Genomic DNA, 23,122 nt, shown 5'->3' with positions numbered 1-23,122 from the left:
TGATGGGCTCTGAAGGTGAAAAGTGCGGATTCTCCTAAACCTCTCCCGAGCACCTGGTGGGCCGGGGGGCCTGGCAAACTGCGGAAGATGCTGCGGCGCAGGGAGTTTGGCGGGGGCTCCGGCTGCCGGCTCGCAGCCCCCCCCCCCCCCCCCATCCCAGCCGCCTCTACCTCATCCCCAAATGACATCACCCTGCAAGCCTCCCGTTTGCTTCACCCTCACGTGGCCCTCTCCCACTCCTTCCCTCCCAGGGCCCGTCAGCCCACCTCTGGGGGGGGCACCCCCAGCAGCCAATGGGAGAGGAACCCAGCCCGGGGCGGGGGAAGAGCCGCTGGGAGGGCGGCCCCGGGGGCTGCAGCCTGGGCTAGGCGCTGCTGACAATAGGGGAAGCCGGCGCGGCGTGCCGGGGGGAGGCGGAGCCGCGGGCTCGGAGGGAGCCTCGCCTCGCCTCGCCTCGCCGCGGGGCGCGCGTGGCCGGGGAGAAGGAGGAAGCGAAAGCCGCGGCCGGGCGAGAGGCCGGGGGAGCCGCTCTGCCGCGACCCGGTGAGTCCCGGGCGCTGGGGCGCCTCCTGCCCGGCGCACGTGCGCTCCCCGCGGCGCCCGGGCTTCCCCCGGGCTGGGCGCGCGCCGGGGGGGGGGCAAGTTGCGAACCAGGGCGCAGCGCGCGCGCGCGGGGGACGCTTCAAGTTTCCCTGCCGGGCGGGCGTGGGCGGCTGTGGCGAGCCGGGCTCCGAGCGGCGCGGGTGGGTGGACGGGCGGGCGAAGCCGCGTGGCTGGGGGTGGGGGGAGACCCACTCAGCCGGCGGCGGCGGCGGCTTCCATCCTGCACAGGACGCTCCTTCAGTCAACAAAGGGAGCGTCCTTCCTAGCCCCCACCCCGTAGCTTGAGCCAGCGGGAACCGAAGGGATTGGGGGGGGGTGTGTGGGGGGGTGTTGGGACCTAGACCGGAGCTGCAGCTTTTCCTGGCTCTGTTGGGGTTCATTGACTTGCGAGAACCGGGGCGGGGGGGGGGTCCCCCCCTTGCTTTCTCATAGCTCCTAGTAAAGAGATCTGGGCATGGGCGCTTGGATTGTGTGGTAAGGAACTGCCGAGGCAGTTGCGGGGTTCAGCATCGCTGGGCTTTCCGTCTGGTGAACTGAAGCAAACGGGGGTGCCTGGGGCTGGCAGAAGCTTCGGCACTGACTGGATGGGAGGATTTAAGGAGCAGAGAAAAGAAAGATCGGGTCGCGACTCGGAGCGCCCTTCTGGCTTTCGAGGTGGCGAGCGAGCTGAGAGCTGGGGGGGGGGGAGGTTGTGGGGGGTGAATGCAGAGAATTGAGGACCAGGAATCCTGAGGAGGGGGGTTGCACCTCCAGCCAGCGGGTCGGATGGCTAGTGACCCAAGCGGGGAGGGGTTTGGGGAATGGAGATGCGCCCCCTCCCGCCCCCGGCTTTGTGTGCCCGGTGAACAGAGCCGTAGGTGGTGGGGACAGGAGGTTGGTATAGCTTCTTGCAGCGTGTGTGTGTGTGTCGGTGTTGGGTGAAAATGCAAAGTGCAGCTCTTCTGGGGTTTTATTTCTGGTTCTTGGCGAGAACTCGGGCACCAGAACTGAACTTTTTTGAATGTGATTAAAAGCGAATTCAGGGAGCGCGGGTGTGTCTCAGTGGGTGGCTTTCTTCAAGGCTGTTTCTGGGGAGGAAGGGGAGCAGCCACAGGAGGCTTCTGCTGGAGGAATGACTTTATCTCATTCTGCAACTCAGTAAATACTGCAATGTGAAATTTCCCGGATTCCGAAAGCCTCCCATTCCTACCTGATGTCCACTGTGATTCTGGCTACTTTCCTCTTCCAGAGGCTTTAAAAATCACAACCCTATGTGAACTGTCTAGATGTCACAGAACATTTGTTCGCACTGGCAATTACTCGGTCCTTATTCGTCCCCAACCTCCAGTAAGAGTTTCTCCTGGGGAGAAAGATGAGTAGAAACTGAATAAAAGGCTTCAGAATTTGGCTTGATATTTGAGAAACATCATCTGCTTAAGCTACACAAATTTGTTAGACTCTAAGGTGCCACAAGTCCTCCTTTTCTTTTTGCGGATACAGACTAACACGGCTGCTACTCTGAAACCTATAAGTATTATGTACATTATAATATGTGGTAATAATTGTGAGGACTGAATTGTTAAACTATTTAGTCTTAACCAGGTAGCACCCAGAGATCCTCACTGACATTTGGACCCCACTGTGCTTGCTGCTGCACATAATATATAGTGCATGCCTTGAAGAGCTTACACTCTTAACAAATGAGAGAGGATGGGAGAAAGGAAGTACAATTGTTCCATTTTACAGATGGAGAACTGAGGTAAATGGTTTGTCTAAGCTGTTGCAGAGCTGGGAATTAAACCTAGATCTTCTGTGTCCCAGTCCAGTGCCTTCAGCACAAGACCATCAGTCATCCCTGATAGTGTTGATGAAACGTCAACTGCAATCACTGACTTTAAAAAAACAAATACCAAAGGTCAGATCAAAGAGTTCCAGCTTTGGTGTGGTTATAACTCCTTCTACTGACATGTTTTCTGTCATGGTGGCAGTGATGGATTTTAGATTATTATTATTATTATTATTTTTAACTTTTCATTGGTAGAAAGAACAGTCTTCTTGATGCAATAAAACCAAAGCTTTATGGTTGTTAAAATACCTGATAGCTCAAATGACGCAAGCGTTTTGTACCAATATCTAGCATGACTCTCTCTTACTTTCTGATGGATTATGGGTTATGTTTTATTCATGAAGTGGGGGATGGGGAAGAGAAATAATTTTCATTCAGATAGTGGGGCTTTCAAATAATGGTATTTGTTACAATGTGATCTTCTATTTGCATATAGAAAGCTTTGTGCCTGGTCAGATCTCTTTTGCAACTGTTTATGCTAAATATGGTTCCAGATTTCATCATTCTCATTTTATATACATGCATGTGCCCAGACATGCATGCACATTGTTTATTTTAAGGCCAGCAGAGATCACTATGATCATCTCTCGCCTGTGGTAGGCAGGAAGTCAAACTAGAATTTTTACCCAGTGATTCTTGCAGCAGAGGGAATTAATGTTCACTCATACAGTACGGAAAACTATTCAGCCCAGTAACTTGTGAATGAGTTAGAGCAGTGCTTCTCAAGCTATTTGATGTGGGGGACCGGCATTTTTTTTTTTTCCCAATGTGCATGCAGACGGGCAGCTGATGGCTCCGATCCGCGGACCACTACTTTGAGTAGCGCTGAGTTAGACTAGCATGTCTTTTAGAAATACATCCTATCTCAATTTAAAGACTTCATGTGAGGTTGGATTTACCTTTTTCCCTTTGTAAACTGTTTCAAGAATTTGTCTTATTTGGGGAAACTTCTATTTGGATCTGGAACTAAACAGCTCAGGTCCATCTTTAGTTCATACCAGTTCAGGATGAAGGAAAAATTACGTTTTTTTTCTTTAAGACGATATCCTACGCTTTAAGGATTTTTTTCCTGCTATGAGTTTGTTTACTAGGGCTAGGCACCAAATGATCTGTACTCTATTAAACCAGTATAACCCATCAGAAGTCTATGCAGTTGCATGGGTATAACAAGAGACAGAACTTGGGCTATTTTTGGGTTTTTAACAATTTGACAAGTATCTAGCTTTGTGTCTGTGATAAGGGATTTAAAGTGCAATTCTTAGCTCGATACAAGGTGCAACTCAAAGTGAGTAGTCATGTATGTGAAGGCATAATTGGGTTCTCAGACCCACGGGGTCAGGGGAAAAAAATATAACAAGGCCCAGTGGATGATGTCCTGATGATATCCCTTCGTTACACTAGTTCATTAAACCAGCCTCCTGAGCTTGAACTTCTGTGACCCTTCACATTCAAAGATAAAGCTAACGGTCAGGTAACAGCTTGTCAGTGAGGGGCATATAATCTAAAGAGAATTAAAGGCAAATTGACACATAAGGCTTTGAAATGTGGTATTGATTAGTTTATTAAAATTAATCAGACACTCAATTATAAAACTCCATTACATTGTGCATCTTTTCTGGAAAGAAAGTAATTTGCATATAGTGACCTGAAAGTGATGCAAATAAATATCATGGGTGAAATGCTCATTTCCTTCAGAAACTACAGAACATATTAAATCTTGATGGAGCCTAGATTTCCTGCTGTGTAACACATTCTTCTTAATGGACCAGTGACACCAAGCAGGTTAACGCTGGCAGCATGTACTAGCCAACAGGCATTCAGTGAGATGGTGCCAAATGTGAGTGTTCTATTACTGCACCAACGATATTGTAGTTAAAGGTCACCAGCAAAAGGGAGGTGGGGGAGAAATGAGCTTGTCTGCTTTGCTGCTTCATAAAGCACTCCCAGAAGACTTTTATTTTATATATAATGCTTGGAGGATTTTTTTTTTTTTTTTAAACCATTGTAGAGTCGGGTCTTGTCTACCCTAGAAGAATCTATGGATGACTGGAGAAATGGTAGGATTATTATATTATGGGTGCTGCAGAAGAACAACCTGGTTAGTGAGGGGAAGGGATTTTTATTTGATTGTTTAAAACTTTGTCACTTCTGATTTGGTTGATATTTAGTTAACTAAAACACTTGGGAGAGAAACTTTCTTTAAGGATTTGACAACCCTGCCTTTTCAACTAAAGTAATGCAGGAACTTTTTGGGGGGTTGGGGGGAGGGAAGCTGTCTTTAGACACACTTTAAAGAAGGGAGAGAAAAAAGCAGTCCTCTTCTGCTTTGGAGGGCATCTTCAATACGGAAATGTTGGCTCCCAGATGGGAACAGTTTTTATTCTATACCGGAACTTAACTTGCTGAGGTAACCTAGATATAAATGCTGATGGCAATCTGATTTATGAGCTAAGGCCATGGTGTGCAAACTGGGGTGTTTGAAGAAACTTTGGCCTTTCACCCTTTTAAAAAACAAACACACAAATATCACGTTTTACAGCAGACTGATTCGAGCCCCATTGCCATCCTTACTTCTGTGCTGCTGCTGGCAGCAGCACTGCCTTCAGAGTTGGGCGGCTGGAGAATGGCGGCTGCTGCTGTCCAGGGTGTTCGTGTTGTTTGCGGTGCAGGAGTATTATTTTTTTTTAATCCTGCTCCTGTCCCACCCCACAGTACCCACTCATAGAATCATAGAATCATAGAATATCAGGGTTGGAAGGGACCCCAGAAGGTCATCTAGTCCAACCCCCTGCTCAAAGCAGGACCAAGTCCCAGTTAAATCATCCCAGCCAGGGCTTTGTCAAGCCTGACCTTAAAAACCTCTAAGGAAGGAGATTCTACCACCTCCCTAGGTAACGCATTCCAGTGTTTCACCACCCTCTTAGTGAAAAAGTTTTTCCTAATATCCAATCTAAACCTCCCCCATTGCAACTTGAGACCATTACTCCTCGTTCTGTCATCTGCTACCATTGAGAACAGTCTAGAGCCATCCTCTTTGAAACCCCCTTTCAGGTAGTTGAAAGCAGCTATCAAATCCCCCCTCATTCTTCTCTTCTGCAGACTAAACAATCCCAGCTCCCTCAGCCTCTCCTCATAAGTCATGTGCTCTAGACCCCTAATCATTTTTGTTGCCCTTCGCTGTACTCTTTCCAATTTATCCACATCCTTCCTGTAGTGTGGGGCCCAAAACTGGACACAGTACTCCAGATGAGGCCTCACCAGTGTCGAATAGAGGGGAACGATCACGTCCCTCGATCTGCTCGCTATGCCCCTACTTATACATCCCAAAATGCCATTGGCCTTCTTGGCAACAAGGGCACACTGCTGACTCATATCCAGCTTCTCGTCCACTGTCACCCCTAGGTCCTTTTCCGCAGAACTGCTGCCGAGCCATTCGGTCCCTAGTCTGTAGCGGTGCATTGGATTCTTCCATCCTAAGTGCAGGACCCTGCATTTATCCTTATTGAACCTCATTAGATTTCTTTTGGCCCAATCCTCCAATTTGTCTAGGTCCTTCTGTATCCTATCCCTCCCCTCCAGCGTATCTACCACTCCTCCCAGTTTAGTATCATCCGCAAATTTGCTGAGAGTGCAATCCACACCATCCTCCAGATCATTTATGAAGATATTGAACAAAACGGGCCCCAGGACCGACCCCTGGGGCACTCCACTTGACACCGGCTGCCAACTAGACATGGAGCCATTGATCACTACCCGTTGAGCCCGACAATCTAGCCAGCTTTCTACCCACCTTATAGTGCATTCATCCAGCCCATACTTCCTTAACTTGCTGACAAGAATGCTGTGGGAGACCGTGTCAAAAGCTTTGCTAAAGTCAAGAAACAATACATCCACTGCTTTCCCTTCATCCACAGAACCAGTAATCTCATCATAAAAGGCGATTAGATTAGTCAGGCATGACCTTCCCTTGGTGAATCCATGCTGACTGTTCCTGATCGCTTTCCTCTCCTCTAAGTGCTTCAGGATTGATTCTTTGAGGACCTGCTCCATGATTTTTCCAGGGACTGAGGTGAGGCTGACCGGCCTGTAGTTCCCAGGATCCTCCTTCTTCCCTTTTTTAAAGATGGGCACTACATTAGCCTTTTTCCAGTCATCCGGGACTTCCCCCGTTCGCCACGAGTTTTCAAAGATAATGGCCAAGGGCTCTGCAATCACAGCCGCCAATTCCTTCAGCACTCTCGGATGCAATTCGTCCGGCCCCATGGACTTGTGCACGTCCAGCTTTTCTAAATAGTCCCTAACCACCTCTATCTCTACAGAGGGCTGGCCATCTCTTCCCCGTTTTGTGTTGCCCAGCACAGCAGTCTGGGAGCTGACCTTGTTAGTGAAAACAGAGGCAAAAAAAAAGCATTGAGTACATTAGCTTTTTCCACATCCTCTGTCACTAGCTTGCCTCCCACTCCCTCTCCCACTCCCACCTGCTCCCACATTGTTTATTGAAATTTTATTCCACTTCCACTCTTTTGGCTCTGGGACCTGCAGGATCCCAGTCCTGCTGTAGGGTGACTTGTACATTTAGTAATAAAAACAAATTTTTTCATTCCTTCTGCCAACTTGCAACAAATCTCCAGTTTCAGATTACTGGTAATGGGGCAGGGGTACGTGACAAATTCGGTGAATAGTAAAGGAGGTGTGACTATAAAAGTTTGTGCACCACTGAACTCTAAGGCATCCGCTCTTCCTTGCGAGTACTTTTATAAGGAGTCTCTATGATGTTGCTAACTCTTGTGATCTATATCCTGAGTGTCAAAATATTTGGTAGTTTTTCTTAGTCCTGCCTCCTGGAGGCATTCAGTTTGCTGAGAATCTCAGCATTCATTTAAAAAAAACAAAGTAAGTTTTTCGCCCTAATGACTATGGAGAAAAGCTCAAAAAAGTGGCCCAGGTGCACTCTAAAGATGTGAAAACCAATAAGCAAGTACTAAGAACATAAAATGAGATTTAATATATATATATATATTACTTTTGAGAACCCAACTCATTATTTTTGTTGAATGTCTGGAGTTGGTAATACTGCCTTTATAAAGTATAATGAAGTTGCAGTAATAACATTGCTTAGTCTGCAGAAGCTCCATATATCCACTGAAATGTCCATTATGCATCCTTGGGGAGAGAGAGTGAGAGATATAAAACTGTTTTGGGGCGGGAAGAAGTGCTTCAGGACAATAAACGAGCATGTTGGATTGCTGTTGCATTGACCTAATAAAACCACTTAATATTTCATTTCTGGTTTAAATAAATTCTCAATCTACTGCACCAGCCCACACATCTTTCTAATAAAGGGATTAATAAAAACCCGCAGTTCCTTTAAATATCTATACTTTGCTATTTTAATCTATGACTTGTATATTTCTGACTCCCTCTCTTAGCAATTTAATGAATCTCACCTCTTCATAAAGTATTCCTTCCTGTGCCATCAATCCAGTGCCAAAAGACATTGAGAATAGGGACATAATTGCTCCTTTAGGACCTCTCCTAATCCCCTGCTGATGTTCCCAAACAAGATTTTTAAGAGATTTTTAAGCACAAAATTAATCTGACCCTGTATCTTCATGTGTATAAGTATGTATATAATCTGTCAGGCTGGTTTCTACCTTAAATCTAGAAGCAGTGCACTCACACCTTCTTGTCAACTGTTGGGAATGGGCCACATCCACCCTGATTGAACTGGACTTGTTAGCACTACAAAAAGTAATTTACCCTCTGTTGATATTCACCCCTTCTTGTCAACTGTTGGGAATAGGCCACCTCCACCTTGAACCTTGATTGAATTGGCCTCGTTAGCACTGACCCCTCCCCCCAACTTGGTAAGGCAACTCCCATCTTTTCATGTGCTGTATATTTATATCTGCCTACTGTATTTTCCACTCCATGCATCTGATGAAGTGGGTTTTAGCCCACAAAAGCTTATGCCCAAATAAATTTGTTAGTCTCTAAGGTGCCACAAGGACTCCTCGTTGTTTTTAATGAAAGCCCTGACACTAATCACTTTAAATGTAACTTGCCAAGGAAAAGTTAGGTTTGTGACTGTTTTATGTAAGCACTCTTGTACCTTCTGCTTCCTTCCCTCCCACCCCAAGTTTGTTTTTGCCCTTGCTTTCTACATTAAATATTTGTTTTGTCTGCCTTGTTTTTTTCTGAAAGACTTTAGACAAATAGGGAACCAATACATGAGTGATACTGGAGACACCAGTCAAGCAAAACCAATTAATTGAGAAGGGAAATGATATTTGAGACTGTGTTAAAGCTACACACACATCTATCTATCTATCTATCTATATCTGAGAAACACTTGGGAGGAAAGATGTCTTAAATGTTCGACACCCTGACTCTCTTTAAGTCCAAAGCTTATAGACCGCATTTGGGATTGTCCAAGCAGTCTACCAGCAAAACTAAGCAAGGCCACACCTGATATTTCTAAAGGCAAAAAAAGCAGACTTGTTTTTCTATGCTGCAAAAACCTACGCCCCTCCACCCCTAACCTTTCATGCCTCCTGTATACATGTGAAAAGCCAAACATGACACAAAACCAGTTTTTGTTTCCTTTGTAGGTCACCTTTATGTAGGTTAAAAATAAATCAGCTCTGTGGTACATAAGAACAGCAATAAGTTCTTCAAGTTATGTGTCCCGGTGGGTGCTCTGCTTCAGGTGCACAGGTAGCCCTATGTGTCTTTGATCAAAGGTGTTTGGAAGCAGTGCCTCTTTGGCTTGTAGAGGCACCATACCCATGCTTGTGGCCCACACTGAGGTGATATAGGGTTGCATGGGCAGACTGCCCTCAGTTCCTCCTCCATAATCTTAGCCTGAGCTTTCAGAGTGCTCACTTCAATTGTCAGGCTTGCCTCGGCTAGCCTTTAGTTAAGTGAGGTTAGGGTTTAGTTAAATTTGTTTTCTAAAGAGGATTGTAATGTCTTGTTCTGTCGTTTTTTTTTTTTTCTTTTCTTTTCTTTTCCCGTCCCGCCTCCTGGGAGGTTCTCTCTCTGTTGAGGGGCTGTGCCAGGTTCACCTGTATTCAAATGTTGTTTTACTTGCTAGGAGGCTATCCTGGTCCGCAGGGGTTAGTCCTGGTGCATTTATTGCCTGGGGGACATCCATGTCCCTCAGAAGTGCCCTTAAGAGTTGGGCCAGGAAGAACCAGGAGATTAGGTTGGAACTGCTTATGATGGAGCAACCTCTTTGCCTGACCTCAGACGCAGCTCAGGGGACCCGCCGCCGTACATCCGTCTCGGAGTGACCCTAGTGCCCTGTCCACCTTGATGCAGCGTTCACCTAAATCTTTAAGGGAAAAGTCAGAAGGTGCTGGGAAAGTCTCTGAGAAAAGGAGTTCTAGTTCTTCTCAGAAAGAGCCTACTTCAAAAAGATATTAAGTCTCTGCAAAAATCAATCTGCCCAAGCCCTCAAGTTCTGGGCTGGATACTGCTAAGTCTCCAGAATCCTCCAATACTGATAGCACTCCTAAGACTCTGAGTTCCTCTAGGAGCCATGACCCTCAGCATGCTTCAGTACCTAAGTCAACATCGGTACCATAAAAAGTGACGGCAGCAGAGAGAAGCAGCCTGTTTCTAGCAAGTTGATACTGATGGACCTCCTGTTACTTTTTCTGGTAGCCTGAATTGTGATTCCCTCAGTTACCACAGAAGTCCAAGCAAATGCTTCAGCCCACAATAGCTTAGAAGCAGTCAACATTGTTGATACCATTGACCTGCTACTGCAAGGGACCTAATTCAGTACTTTTAGTTCATCTGGTACTGCAGGAATTGGAATTACATGTCTCTCTGGTACCACCTGATTTCCCCACCATTCTCTGGGAGAGCTCCCCTGTTGGATGATGAGAAGCAACTTTCCTCAGTCTCCCACATGTTGTGCAAGACCCTCCTCCTTACCTTTATAGGAACCCTTTCCCTGACACCTACAAGGAGAGGGTTGACTCACAGGGAGGGGACAGATCTGAGTCCCCATCACTGGTATGAGCAGCCATGAATTCCACTCCATATTCCTTATGGTCCCACTTAGTGGTCGTATTGGGACCCTTGGGGTGGCTGCCTACTGGTAGCAGTTTTCAAGAGCCCCCAGCCTCTCTCTTTAAGGTGCCACCATACTCCTTTTTGTTCTCATCAGGACTGCCAGTCTCCTATCCCATCTATTCCTCCTTAACTACCTGATCAGCTGGAGGAAACCAGTGAAGAGCAACGGGCTGTAGGAGACAAGGTCGTCACCCAAAAGACTAATATTTCTCTTCTTCCCCAGATAAGGCCATGATGTCTTCCCCACCCTCTCAGGCCGATGACTGCAAATGGTTTCAGGACCCCACGAAATGGGTAGCAGATTCTTTGCAGATACCCCATGAAGAAGTCAGAGAGTCACAACGCAAACTATTGCACACTTGGCAGACAGCACTGTCTCCTCGAATGGCCTTGCCCATTAACAAGGCCCTTCTACCATGACCATCTGGCAGACCTCAGCAGCAGTACCATCTGTGTGCTGATAAAAATGTATTCTGTCTCAGCCCAACCAAGTATTGTCTGAATTTCCACCCCCCCCCCCAAGTTCCTAACTCCTGGAACGTTGAAGCTGTAAATTAATGTGAAAGATAGCCCCATGCTAAATCGACCCCATATGACCTCTTTGGCCATAAGAACTATTCATCTGTGACCCTGCAGTTTAGAATGGCAAATTATCAAATTGGTAGGGCAAAATACAATCACCCTGTCTATTCCAAGTCTCACATGTTTATTGAACACCTTCCAGCAGAACATCGTGAAAATTCCAGGCCATCGTAGCCCAAAGGTCATAACTAGAACATTTTTATAAGCTGCCGTGGCTGCTGCTGATGTTACAGCTCACTCCATCTCCACAGCAGTTGTCATGTATTGGACATCTTGGCCAGCTCTCTGGGATCCTTAGGAACATTCAAAATATAATTGAGGATCTTCCTCTTGATGTTTTAAAAATCTCTGCTGGGACCACCAATGAGTCATTTTACACTTCGAAATACTCCAGAGCCACCTTGCAATCTTCTGGGATTTGTACACATGCAAGTAAATGGAAATATAATAAATCCCAAACATCCCAGAGATCCTCCCCCGTACAGTTTTCTGGTTTCGAAAGACCTTTGTAGCCACCTGGGAAGAAACCAGGGTTTCAGAGAGAGACCACGTACTACATCTGGTTCAACCATTCAACCTTCCTCATCAGAATTTTGATGGTCTGGTTGAGGGACCGAATCAGCCCTGGTTTTTGTATGTTCAGCTGCAACAGTTTACCTCCCTCCCTTTTGGGCCTCTCCTCCCCCCACACACACTTTCAGCTGGCATGGGAGCAGATTACATGAGACAAATGGGTCTTGGAGGTTTATAACATCAGGGTACTCCATCCATTTCATCTCCCACCCTCCTTCCACGCCCCTCTTTAGGGACTCCTCTCACGAACACTTGTTGAGACAGAAAATTGCTTAGGAGCTGTAGAACCAGTTCCTAGTTATCACAGGGGAAAAGGTGTTTTGAAATATCTTCTGGCGTGAAAGAAGAAATTCAGGATGGTGACTCTTGCAGCTATTATATCAGGTAATCCAGGGGACTGGCTTTTGTCCCTTAACCTTCAGGATGTGTATATCCGTAGCACGAATCACCCATCTCACAAGAGACTCCTTCACTTTCTGGTTGGACCAGGAGCACTTTCAGCGTCAGGTACTCTTTTATCTATACCAGTGTGATTGTATTGATGTGTTTGGAAAACTCCATCTGAGATAACAGGATTTCTGCATATCCGTGTCTATTAATAAAATGACGAACTTTCTGTGAGCTTGCGTTATCCAGAAGGAGAAAGCTGGGCAGCAGAAGATGCACATTTGCAAGTCTGGGACTAGGAATTTTCTGGTGTTTTTCTGCAGTGTAATTCAAGAGTGGCTAGCCACAGCATTCATACAGTATAACAGAGTGATTTACATGCTGGAGGCTGTGTGTGGGCAGACCAGGAGTGGTTGCTCTCACAGCGAAGCAATGTAAAAGGCACCCCAGGTTGGAGAATTGAGGGGACACAGCTGTTCAGTGGTCCAGATTGTACCCTGAGGAATGTCACCGTGGGTCCAATCATTGGGAGGAACATTGTAGTGTAGCTGCTTACACAGTTAGGTAGACGTAAGTATAATGTTAGTGTAGCCAGACCAGAGTCCTATCTTGAGTGCAGGGAATTGGACTAGATGACCTGTTGAGGTCCCTTCCAGTACTACGTTTCTATGATTGATCAAGCATGTAGGCCTTGTCTACACTGGCAAGTTTCTGTGCAGTAAAGCAGCTTTCTTCAGTGTAACACCTGAGGTGTACACGCTGCCAAGCCACTTAGTGCGCAGAAAAGGTGCAGTTGCAGTGCTGTGAAAAAACCCACCCCGACGAGAGGTGTAGAGCTTTCTGTGCTGGGGCTGCAGTGCCAGTGTAGACATTCTGGTCGATTACAGCACTGCAGTTGGCCTCCGGGAGGTGTCCCACAATGCCTGTTCTTGCCTCTCTGGTCATTGGTTTGAACACTACTGCCCTGCCCTCAGGTGACCAACCATAAGCCCCACCTATTAAATTCCTTGGGAATTTTGAAAGTCCCCTTCCTGTTTGCTTGGTGATGCGTGCAGTGGTCTCAGCGCATCTTTCCAGGTGGCCATGCCTGCTCCACACACAAAGCAATCCCCCACTTAGAGCAATGCTGAGCTGCTGAACCTCATCAGCATTTGAGGAGAGGAGGCTGTCCAGTGCCAGCTGCACTCTAGCCATAGGAATTATGATACCTACGGACAGATATCACGATGCATGACAGAAAGGGGCTGTGACTGGGACACATTGCAGTGCAGGGTCAAAGTGAAGGAGCTGCACAAGGAGTGGGAGGCAAACTGCTGCTCCGGTGCTGCGCCCACGAGCTGCCAGTTCTACAAAGAGCTGAACGTTATGCTCAGTGGCAACCCCGCCTCCATTGCAAAGGCCACTGTGGATACTTCGGTGGCTCACATGCCAGTCAAGAGTGGACCAAGCTAATAGGAGGAAATCTTGGATGAGGACGTGGAGGGGGAGGGGGACCCAGAGGCAGAGGACAACTTGAAGGTCAGAGATACATGCAGCCAGGAGCTCTTCTCTACCCCGGTGGAGGCTAGCCAGTCACAGCTGTCGGAGCTTGGTGAAGTGCAAACAGAAGAGGAGGCCCCTGCTAAGTGGCTTTGATTTTGGGAATTGCTAAAGCAAGTTGTTTGGGGGTAGGAGGGTTGCAGAAAGCAGGCTTGTGTCTGTATGATGTGCATATCACCACATGCCTGCGGAACAGGGTGGTGATTGACTCCCTCACTTCACGGAATCTGCCTCGGAGATCTCCACAAAACTCTGATGGAGATACTGGGCAATCTGCTGCCACAGGCTCTTTGGCAGAGCTGCTTTGTTTCTTGCCCCATTAAGAGTAACTTTCCCACGCTGCTCTGCTGTCACGTGGATGGGGGAGTATTTCTGCACACAGGCAAGCCGCATAAGGGCCAGGGCAGAAGCTGCACTCTTGGAGAAGACCCTCCCTTGCTCACCCTCAGCAGCGAGATATCTTCCATAATGAACAGCCTGTGGAAAATGTGGCGACAGGAATGATTATAGCCCCCACCCCTTACGGTGCTGGCTGTCCCCAAGAGCCATGTGCCCAGTGTACAGCAGAGTCTAGGAAGAGTGATTTTCCCTGCTCCTGCAGCTACTCACCATTTTGGGGGTCTTGTGGCTCATGTGTGCTTGCCTGGAGTCAGCTAGTTAGTGACAGGTATGTGAATAGTGGCTGTGTTTTAAATCACTGAATCAGAGGTCTGTGTGTTGCAACATTTTACGGACACAGTATTGTTTGCATTTTGGCTTCACAGGTATGACCTTGGGAGCCCATCCTCCCTCTTTGTTATCGCCAGCTGAACGGCTGCACAGAATTAGAAGTAGCCATAAAGCTACTTTATAGCTAGAAGTAGCCATATAGAATCAAAGAGGACTTTCTTCATGACGTCATGATGCACTCCGCAGCTGAAAAACAAGAATTGAAGGAGTGGCGGGGACAGCAAGAAGAGGGACCGAAAGGAGATTGCAGCGCACTGGAACGAAGCCACGGAGTGGCTCTTAAACGTTATGGAGTGCTAAGCGGACACGCTTAAGGTGCTACTAGCACTGAAAAATGAGCAACTCCGTGCCCGCTTTCCCATGCTCCCTCCAGACACCCCCCAACACACTCTTATCCATCTCCTGGCTCCAGTCTGTACCCATGGCATTCCAGTCCTCCCCCGTCACAGTCCAGCACTGCAGACTCCCAGTACCCCCTGCACTCAACACCCATCTCTCTGCAGTTTAGCCCAGCTGAGGTACAGTACCCGCTGCATTGTACTCCAAAGGAGAAGGTTGGATATGATCCCTGGACATGCACAAATCTTTAACCATCCCAGGACCCCACCTCCTTCTGAGACCTTCCCTTCCCCCACAGTGCTGATGTGGGTTTTTTTTGTTTCTCTCTCTCCTCCAGTTGTTCCTTTTTAATAAAAGAATTGTGTTGGTGTTGGTTTGAAAGCAATCTTTATTCCATTAATTGAAAGCAGACAGAGCCCTGCAAAGCAACAGACAATTATCTTAAACCTTCACAATGCATCATCTGCACCAATCACAATCACCTCCTAACATTTACAAGCACTGCATTCCAGAGCATAGCAACAAGTATTAGTGGCTTTCAGCTTCAAATTGCTGCCTCAAGGCATCACTTCCCCTCTTTCCCATGGATGCTGAAACTCCCCGCCCCGCCCCGCCCGCACTCCACCCCTTCCCCAAGGTCCCTGCCCCCTCCCTGCCCCTATTCCAACTCCTTCCCCAAATCCCCACCCCGGCCCCACCTCCTTCCCTGAGCGCACCACGTTCCCACTCCTTCTTCCCCCACCCCCGGAGTGTGCTAATGCTGTCAAACAGGTGTTTGGTGGCGGCCGGGTGGGAAGCGTTGGGAGGTAGGCGGAGGAGTGGGGACACGGCACGCTCAGGGGAGGAGGTGGTGGGGTAGGAGGTGAGTGGAGCTTGGCTGCCAGTGGGTGCAGAGCACCCACTAATTTTTCCCCGTAGGTGCTCCAGCCCCAGCGCACCTGTGGAGTCGGCGCCTATGGCCCCGCGCTGTGCCCCTCTAATAGCCCTGGTCTCTGGCTGTTCAAATTCAGCCTCCAGGCGCTTAGCCTTAGCGGTCCAGCTCTGAGTGAAGCTTTCACCCTTCCCTTCACAAATGTTATGGAGCATACAGCATGTGGCTATATGCGTAGGAATATTGTCATCAGCCAGGTCCAGCTTCCCATATAGGCAGTGCCAGCGGGCCTTTAAATGGCCAAAAGCACAGTCAACAATCATTCTGCACTTCCTCAGCATGTTGTTGAACTGCTCCTTGCTGCTGTCAAGGTGTCCCGTGTATAGCTTCATAAACCACAGCATTAAGGGATAGGCAGGTCTCCGCATTTTGGCTTCCCCTATGGTGATCTACTGGTCCAGGAAGAAAGTCCGTGCTTGCAGCTTCCTGAACAGGCCAGTGTTCTGAAAGATGCATGCATCATGCACCTTTCTGGACCAGTCTGCGTTTAATGTCTGTGAAACGCCCACGGTGATCCACAAGTGCCTGGAGAGCCATAGAGAAATACTCCTCCTGATTAATGTACTCAGTGGCTAGGTGGCCTGGTGCCAGAATTGGAATATGTGTGCCATCAATCGCCCCCTGCAGTTAGGGAAGTCGATTTGTGCAAATCCATCCACAATGTCACGCACGTTGCCCAGAATCACGGTCGTTTGAAGCAGGATGCGATTAATTGCCCTGCACACTTCTGTCAACACGAGTCCAGAGGTCAACTTTCCCATTCCAAACTGGTTAGCGACTGATCGGTAGCAGTGTGGAGTAGCCACGCACTTCTCCAATGGCAAGGCAGCTCTAATTCTTGTGTCCTTGCGCTGCACGGCTGGGACGAGCTCATCATGCAGTCCCATGAATGTGACTTTCCTCATGCAAAAGGTCTGCAGCCACTGCTCGTCATCCCAGACATGCATGACGATGTGATCCCACCATTGCCTTAATTGATTTGTCTTGTTAGAGTTTGTAAGGCAACCCCCATCTTTTCATGTTCTGTGAGAGTGTGTGTGTGTGTGTGTGTATCTATCTATCTATCTATCTCTTCCTACTGAATTTTCCACTCCATGCATCTAATGAAGTGGGTTTTAGCCCACGAAAGCTTATGCCCAAGTAAATTTGTTAGTCTCTAAGGTACCACAAGTATTCCTAGTTCTTTTTATTTAAGTAAATGAGAACCTTAATGAGTAAAAAGAGTTTTAAGAACTTAACAACTGCTATACAAGATCAAACCAGTGGCCCATCTAGTAGTATTCTGTCTCTGACAGTGGCTAGTATCAGATATTCTAGAGAATGGTTCAAGAAGCCAACTGTGTAGTAGCCTGTTCATAAGAGAAGATTCTTCCTAATCTCAGACAGTAAGTAATGGACTTATGTCTTAGACCATAATGACTTACACTGGATATAAATGTGTAAGGGGTCTAAGAGCAGATGTTCTCATATATCCATATAAATGCCCAGTCATTTCTTAAATCCTACTAATCTCTTGGCTTCAGTATTCAAGGGCCTGATCTGGTTTATTTGCCTGAGACACACACTTTCATAAAACAACTTCCTCTTACTACTGGAAAAAATGTAGGTATTTACATTATTCTTTAGCTGAGGCAATACTAGTATGCTTGGGTTTTTAGGCCAGAGCTATAATGTGTTTTGGCCCTAGAAAGGTGTGTTCCTTGTGTGAGCTCCAGTCTGTGAATCGAAATTCAACATAAACTTAATTTGGGATTGCAGAATGGAGAAATTCTGTCGCTGACCTTGACTTTTTCATGTGAGCAAAATGGGCAGATGAAAAACGGTCTTCCTGTGAATCTGGCATGTGATTAGAGATCTTTAGCAACTCTAGCTGTGTGTGTGCATATCTGCAGCTGCTGTCCTTCTGGTCTGTTTGACACAAACGTAATATTAATGTACATTTTAATCTGAATGTCTTAGGACATTGTGTGGACAGTGAAGACCTTATAGTGTCAACCTCTCCGATCCAATGGAGAACAGCCTCAAATTACAGGTTTCAGAGTAGCAGCCGTGTTAGTCTGTATTCGCAAAAACAAAAGGAGTCCTTGTGGCACCTTAGAGACTAACAGATTTATTTGAGCATAAGCTTTCGTGAGCTACAGCTCACTTCATCTCAAATTAGGCTTTTTGGAAAGTCAGTGTCTGAGTATTATGCTGCAGATTGCTTTGTAAGAGCAACAGAAGCCCATAGTGTGTTTGGTCAGCCGAGAAATAGCTTAAAGCATTTGCCTTTACAGTTGTAAGAAATGTACTAGTTGGATAACACACACATTTAAGGATAAAGACTACACTTCTAAATCCGACTTCATGTGCTTTTTGAGAGACAAGGTGGGTGAGATAATTTTTTATTGGACCAACTTCTGTTGGTGTGAGAGAGAGAGAGAGAGAGAACCTTTTGAGCCACACAGAGCCTTTCTTCATGTATGAGAAAGGTACTCCGAGCGTCACAGCTAAATGCGAGGGGGAACAGATTGTTTAGACTAAGTAGTTACCACATATTGTAAGAGACCATTCAAGGTAGAGTGGCCTATTAACATTTCTGCAATCATAGGACAAAATGAGGGGGGTTAGTGGGTTACAGATTGTTACAATGAGCCATAAATCCAGTGTCTCTGTTCAATCATGATTTTTAGTGTCTAGCAGAGTTATGAATTTAAGCTCCCAGGTTCGTCTTCTGAAAGTGGTGTGCAGGTTTCCTTCGAGGACTGATGGGTCAGACACAGCGATCGCTTTGTGAAAAAGAGTTCACCCACTGGTGTTAGGGTGTTTTTGTGTTTTATCATTTTCCAGATGCTCTGTCAGTAAAGTTTTATGTGATGTCCTTTACGGAGTTGAATAGAACAGAGGGACCCGCTACTTTCCTCATCGTATATCTTAATTAGCAGAACTCAGCTTTGGAGAATATTGAGACATATAGGTGAATAACATTAACAAATAAACTACAGGTAGTTCAAATCCAAAAGCCAAGCATAGTGGATCCCCAGGGCCTATCTTCCAGTAGCCCCAGCTTTCCCCGGGGGCTTTATTTCCCTCCTCCTGTCACAAGAATTCTCTGTAGGACTGACAGGGAATGAATTGTGATCCTATTGTACCCATCCTGTCTACTCCTGCCATTGGCCAGCCCATTCTCAGTACTTGGAACTACTTTTAACTTGCTCTTTGACACTGACTATATTTTAAGTTGATTGGGTCTCATTTGAAAACACTTAGCATCTTCTCCCTAAGGTACTTACTAACGATCATTGTTGGGCCTTGTATTAAACGAGCGTGTGCTGCGGACCTGTGGGATCGGTCGATGGTACGCACGGCTCGTGGTGTCTCATGGTCTCGGACACAATCCGATGGTCCAGGGACATCTACATTGAACACATCACTGGCCACCGACAGTACCAGGAGGTGAGAGCCGGTACAACATCGTGCATCAACCATGGGAAAGGGACTGAGAGACTTTTTTTTTCATTGGACCATATGATCTGGAACCATAAACTCACTAAAAAGAAAAGGAGTACTTGTGGCACCTTAGAGACTAACAAATTTATTTGAGCATAAGCTTTTGTGAGCTACAGCTCACTTCATCGGATGCATTAACAATGCATTAGTAATGCATCCGATGAAGTGAGCTGTAGCTCACGAAAGCTTATGCTCAAATAAATTTGTTAGTCTCTAAGGTGCCACAAGTACTCCTTTTCTTTTTGCGAATACAGACTAACACGGCTGCTACTCTGAAACCTGTCATAAACTCACTGAACATTAAATCCCACCAAAGGAGGGTAGATCCATCCTCATCATCGTATCTGCTCATTATACTCCACACCTGAACATAGCCATTATATGGACAACACACCCCCATATCTCAATGTCTGTACTTTACATTAAACTTTTACCCCCAATCGTAATTGCAGATTATGTATTCCTTATACCACCCGCTCCTAAACTGAACTTCGCACCCTTTGATAATCTGTACCTTATTTCCTGATAACCAGAAACTTCTATGCCTAGACTCTGTGCCATTTTCTTTTTGCTTCAACATTATCTTAATAAAGTTATTACTTCCTCAAGTCTCCTTTCTTTTCCTGGCATTGGAGTGCCCTTCAATTTGTTTTTATTCATTTCAAATTCTGAGCCTGGATAGCTCTTGTAACTATTGTATTTGATCCTGGTTTTGAATGTTATGCAGGGCCCCAAGCACCTTGCCCAGCAGGTGCTTCAGAAATAAAATTATTATTATTCTTGGCAGAGGCAGAGCTCTGTGTGGTGCTTCCACTGCACCTGCCTGCATTATGCCTGAATCAATTAGTCCTCCTTTTATGGTAAGTAAATGGATTCTTCAGTTCAAAAACCAAAAAGACAATTTAGAATTCTCCAATAAGTTACAAACTGTGTTCTAGGCTGGAACCTCTTACCGGTGTCCATCTAAAACAATTTGTTCTTAAAGTGTGTAAATCAGCATTCTGAAAAACGGATAGTTTGGGCTGATTCAGAGTGCTTGATTCTCCACCACCTTCCATCTTGTGTAGTCACCTAAATCTGTTCAAAGTGGGTGTAAAATGCTACCAAACCACCATGGCAGCATTTTTACAGCCACTGTGCACAGATGTAACTGATTACAGAAAGGTGCAAGGCAGAGGTGACTCACCCTGGAGAACAGCTTTTATGTGTAATGTAGGAAGGAGGAACGGGCTGGGTGGTGGCAGTGCCAGGTTTGAGGCAGATGCATCTCTCTTCCCCCTCACCTGTTTCTGGCCCCTTGGGAGATTCTATGCGGGAGGGGGGTGGAAATTAACGGAAGATTGTGGCGTCTTCCATGGAGCTCTCGTCGGGAGTATGGAGGTAGCCAGTGGTGGGAGAGTTTCTGATAACACAGTTCCAATGTAACAAAGGTGTGTGGGGACAAGTTGCTGGGGACCAGAGCCAATGCAGGGGGACTAGGAATCTGCCACATTTACAGGTACATTTTGAAGCTTTTTTTCTACTCTGTGGCAAACCCCATTTCCCTTGCCCTCCCACGAGGAGGATATGGAGGAGCCTCACGGACTGTTCTTCCTCAGATCCCGCTTCTCAAGTTTTCCATAGGAAGTGATTATTTGGCCTCTGGTAGGATTAATGCACTGCTCTACTGTGTATGTTTTAAGATTTTTAATTACAGGTGACTTATCCCTGATTGATGCGATTTTAAACACTGCCTTCAGCAATGTATGCATGTTAATTAAGAGCAAAGAATCTATTTTATATTACTCGGTACAGGATTTGCATTAGAAAGTGAAACTGCCCTGAGGGACAGCCTGAGGGGCCAGCAAAAATAAGTTGCCTGGTAGACACGGAGCCTAACTTTGATCTCTCTTAGGCTATGTCTACACTACAGCTTGTGTTGGCATAACTTATGTTGACTAAATCAGCCCCTCGAGTGATGTAAGTTACACCAACATAAGTGCAGTGTGGACAGCGCTATGTTGGCAGGAGAGCTTCTCTCGCCAACACAGCTACCGCTGCTCGCGAGGCTGGAATAGTTAAGCCGGCGGGAGAGCTCTCTCTCGTCAGCTTAGAGCGGCTACATTAGAGCGCTTCCAGCCGTGCAGCTGCACTGATGCAGCTGTGCCACTATAAACTCTAGTATAGCCATAGGCCTTATTTATACTGGGGATCGACTCCAATAAAAGCTTTGGTTGGCCACCCTCTCTGGGGTAAAGCCACTACAAGCAGCAACTTGCATCAGCAGAGCTTGTCTCAGTTTCAAGTAAGTGTAAAGTGTACACGTGCAAATTGTGGTTTATGGTATTGCCAGCCTACATTGAGGATTTTCATTCATTGGTGGCTGGCCACCAATGGGAGAAATCCCTTGTGCAGACAAGGTATTACACCAGTGTAACTTCATTGAAATCAAAAGGTTAAAACTGGAAAACAAAATTGTATAGGAAAACTCAAAGGGACCTTTTAAAGGGGTTGCTTTAAAGAGATGCTGTCAACTTAAATTTGGGACCAGATTTAAAATTTAGAGCAGAAAAAAATTAGCAAGAGTTCATATAAGTTAATTTAAAATAAAATCCAATGAAATCAGTAATTTATTAACAACTAGTTCCCCTGCAATTTTTAAAAGCCAAATATTACGCAAAAGTGAAACTAGCGTAATTGATTTTCATTGTTCACTGAGAGAAATACCAAAAGTAAACCATGAGCACAGTAAAGGCAAGTAAATTGGATTTGAAAAATTCCCTTACTTCTAATAATCTGAGGTGTGGTTAGCACATTTTTACCGGTGTTGTTTGTTAATATATGATTAAATTGAGTGACCATTTAAGACAGCGGGTTACTTATTGGAGGTGCTTTTACTGCAGGTTTCATTCTATTTATTTACGGCTGGCAGGGTAGTAATCCTATTAAAATGTGTCATACTATGTGCCAATGTCACCCAAAAAGCTTGTGCAGGGGGATGCAATTGACACCCTGTTTTGAAAGTTGATCCTTGCACAAAGCTGAGTTTATCTACCTCTGGGTGTACATGTTTCACCTATTAAAAATAAATAAATAAATGGCACAATTGCTTAACCTAGGGGAGTGAATCGGGGTACTACATATATTTTATGGACGTATCTCTCTTAGATCCCGGGCTGAGAAATCCAAGCAGCAGCTGTACTTAATTATTACTGAGTGCTAATAGATTAGCAACATCACTAATGATTCAATTGTAGGCTCAACAGATTTTCAAAGTGAAGAGCCAGAAGGATACAGCACAAGGAGAGAGGGCTCTCCTGGGGCCGGGAGAATATTGAAACTGCGGGGGTGGGGAGAAATATGCCTTCTGACTGTAGGAGCACAAGCGGGCTAGGAGCAGTTCTGGGGAAAGATTACACACGCAAAAACAGTTTTTACATAAACTGGGCTGTGATGTACAGTGCAGTTACCAGTTTGTTCCATGGCTGCTTAGTTTGAGAGAAAATACAGGGAGATTATATAGTGATTCTAGGCAATGCAGGGAGGCATTAGGCAGTTTTGGAGCTGGATAGCCAGAAAACTGTAAGGTTGGTCTTTGTCCTGCAGCTTACATGAAGGATCATTCTTGTATTCATTGCAACAGAATATTGTCTGTTCTCTGTCATGGGAGATGCTACCTCATGGGCCTGGAAACTCAGGAGATGATTTGTTTTCTGGAACCTCTGCTAACCCTGCTTGGATGGGGAAGGCTAGTGATGTGAGACAGGTTTGTTAGGAATGGTCCCTGAGGGGGCCCATGAGTTTAGCCAGGCACCTGTCAGTTTTATTGGATTAGTGGATTAATGACACTGTTAGGATCTGAGTCTGCCTAAGATTACATAAAAACTGTACAGGGACGTCAGGATAAACAGGGATACTCGTAGTTTTCAGGGACATGTCCTATTGGAACTGTAAGTAAATGAGCACCTGCTTTCAGTCACCCGCAAAAGTATGCAGATGGACACTGAAAAGTGTGTATGCAAGAAGGGGCATTGAGAATAAGCAAATTGCAGTTCAAAAAG

The 23,122-nt window shown here is 46.2% G+C and overlaps 1 protein-coding gene across 3 annotated transcripts in view; it reads left to right on the top strand.

The window, feature by feature from the left end:
- The first annotated feature begins 370 nt into the window (after positions 1-370).
- PAK1 (p21 (RAC1) activated kinase 1) overlaps positions 371-23,122 on the top strand; it is a 111,087-nt gene continuing 88,335 nt past the window's right edge. For 2 of the 3 annotated variants that reach the window (XM_043504071.1, XM_038409032.2), the window contains exon 1: positions 372-543. The gene's annotated coding sequence lies outside the window, so the exon portion shown is untranslated. Of the gene's footprint in view, positions 544-23,122 lie in introns of all 3 variants that reach the window. The other variant, XM_043504074.1, reaches the window with a different exon arrangement.

This window comes from Dermochelys coriacea, chromosome 1 (assembly GCF_009764565.3).
Source record: "Dermochelys coriacea isolate rDerCor1 chromosome 1, rDerCor1.pri.v4, whole genome shotgun sequence".
In the NCBI taxonomy this organism is placed as follows: Eukaryota; Metazoa; Chordata; order Testudines; family Dermochelyidae; genus Dermochelys; species Dermochelys coriacea.
The sequence above is the reverse complement of the archived record's forward strand: the minus strand, read 5'-3'. Positions and strand labels throughout refer to the sequence as shown.